This window comes from Nannospalax galili, unplaced genomic scaffold, assembly GCF_000622305.1.
Source record: "Nannospalax galili isolate Female #2095 unplaced genomic scaffold, S.galili_v1.0 scaffold5556, whole genome shotgun sequence".
Taxonomy (NCBI): domain Eukaryota; kingdom Metazoa; phylum Chordata; class Mammalia; order Rodentia; family Spalacidae; genus Nannospalax; species Nannospalax galili.
In genome coordinates this window covers 105,257-107,901 of record NW_008337823.1, presented here as the reverse complement: position 1 = coordinate 107,901, position 2,645 = coordinate 105,257, and the positions used below count along the sequence as shown (strand labels likewise).

The following is a 2,645-nucleotide window of genomic DNA, read 5'->3' as shown; positions in this document are numbered from 1 at the left end:
GGGCTTGAACTCACAGAGATATGCCTGCCTCTGCCTCCAGAGAGCTTGGATTAATGGCAAAGCCACCACACCCTGCCAGTATCTTCATTTTTTAATGTCTAAAGCTGTTGAAAACTTTTCATGTAGTTATTGACCATTTGTGTTTCATCATTTGAAACATCTACTCATTTCCACTGTGTGCTTATTGCTATTTTGTTTTACTTTTTCATCATTGTATATACTCTACATATGAATATTCTGGATATCTCCTTACAACAGATTATCTTCTCACTCTGTTGGTTTTTTCTTGTATTGCACAAAAGCTCTTTAATTTGATTCATTCTATTTTTAATTTTTGTTTCTTAAACGTTTAGAGTCCTATTCAAGAGAGTAAATTCAAAAGTCGTGCCATAATAAAATCTCATTATCATGAAGACAGATGAGTAAGATATCCATTGGCCAAGAATAATAATGTCAATGAATGAATCATAGATTTCAGAAAGAAGGGAAATCTAAAAAATTTATGATTAATTTGATTCATTCTATTTTTAATTTTTGTTTCTTAAACGTTTAGAGTCCTATTCAAGAGAGTAAATTCAAAAGTCGTGCCATAATAAAATCTCATTATCATGAAGACAGATGAGTAAGATATCCATTGGCCAAGAATAATAATGTCAATGAATGAATCATAGATTTCAGAAAGAAGGGAAATCTAAATAATGTATGAAGTTGAAACATGTGAAATCTGGTCTCATTTGCTATCTATGGTTATGAATAGAAAACAACACTTCCATATTTTATGTTTCTGGCACAGATAAATTATACTAATGAAATATAGGATAAAGGAGACTACTATAGTCTCCATACTCAGATACGGATGGAATCAGTGTATAAACAGTTGTTAATATAATACAAGGTAAGATAAAAAGTAAGAAAGTAATAACAAGCATGAAACGGACAGAAAACATAGAAGAACATTTGAGCAAATGAATATTAAATATCTGAAGGTAAAATGGCAGAGAAATAAAAATACAACTAATTAATATAAGTTTAATAAAAACTAATATATGAACGATAAGTACTTTGTAGATTTACTTGTTTTAAAAAAATAAACTTCAAATTGTCCACCTCAGGCATATTTTCAAACTACATACCTCAGCTAAATCCTTTCAATACACCTGAGTTTGTATAAGAGAGAGTGAAAAATCATAGATTAAACTGCAACTCACCACAGGAACTAAAATGCAAGGCATGCTGAGAATACTCAAAATAATGCTTTGTAAATGACAAAAATGTGTCAGCAAATATATACATATAAACACTTTTAAAGTAAATAAGAAAGTCATATACATCGATTGATTACATTGCTCACACTTTTAGCCATGTGGTTGAAAAGACACATCCTATGTCAGGAAACATAAAAACTTAACTGAATACCTGTTCTTCACACAGCCATGGCCACAGCAGAGCACACCCCTGATGAGTCTCAGTTCAGAAGCAAAAGGAGGCAAGATCTCCAGGAGATGCTGACAGAAGTGGGATTGTCTGCTGAATACTGGCTGCCCAAGCTTCAGGAGCACCTAGGTGTGACCTGTGCCCAAGCCTTACAATACTTAAAAGAAAAAGACCTCCAGAGGCTGAAATCCCAAGCACAACATCCCTGGGAGAAAGAGGCCCTGGAAAAGCTGTTTGAAGTCTCTCAGGCAAATAGTGCTCCAGAGTTACAGGATTCTTCAGTGGACACGATAAAGAAAAGGCAGACGGCAGGAGAGGCACTGCAGGACCTGAGAGGCTCACAGTCAGATGGGAAGCACAGACAGGAAGAGGCACTGTGTGGAAAAGAAACAATAGTTAGGCAAGTAATGGAGGTTCCTGAAGAAAACTTGACTCTGCTTGAAAAGCCCCTGAGTAAAGTCACAGAAACCAAGCAGAAACAACTCAGTCTCACAGACCAGACACTGTCCCACAGGAAAAACCTCTCAGACAGAGATCTGATAAAACAGGCCTCCGGAGGTCTTGCACTACAGGGAATTTATAAAACAAGCCAACAAAGAGACCTGATACAGAGGAGAGACAAACTACTCAGGGTTCCAAAGGAGTTCTCAATCTTTGGTCCTGAGCAGGGAACAAGGATGGAAAGTAAAGAATTCACATCTTCTCACGCAGAGTCCATATTCACACAGACTATAGAGAAGCTGGGCTTCAGTGTAACCTCCTCAGTCAAAGGTGGAGGCTGGGGATTTGGATTAGAAGCTGGAATGGATAAAAGGAATTACTCAGAATCCAAGGACACCCATCAGTCACATTCTGAAAGCTCTTATTTCTGCTTGTCCAAGTTCAACTACATCCCCCTGGCCACCTGCCACTTTTCCATTGACCAGATCCAACTCTCCAAGGCTGCTCTTGAGGACCTGAAAATAATTGATGAACTCTTGGGTGAGATTACAAACCCAGATAGAGTTCCCTTACTGAGGCACAGAACAGAACGCTTCTTCCAGAGGTTTGGCTCTCATGCTAACCAAGGCCCTGTGCACCTGGGAGGCATCTACTGCTGGAAGGCCATTGCAGAGGGATTCAAAAGTAAGCAACTGGCTGGTGTGAAGCAGCAGGCATCAGAGGCCCTGGATATTTACATAAGGGGCAGCTACAGTGGCTTTGGAGTTAAA

The 2,645-nt window shown here is 38.3% G+C and overlaps 1 pseudogene; it reads left to right on the top strand.

Moving 5' to 3' along the window:
• Positions 1 to 1,433: 1,433 nt before the first annotated feature.
• Positions 1,434 to 2,645, top strand: part of LOC103733859 — a 6,595-nt pseudogene continuing 5,383 nt past the window's right edge.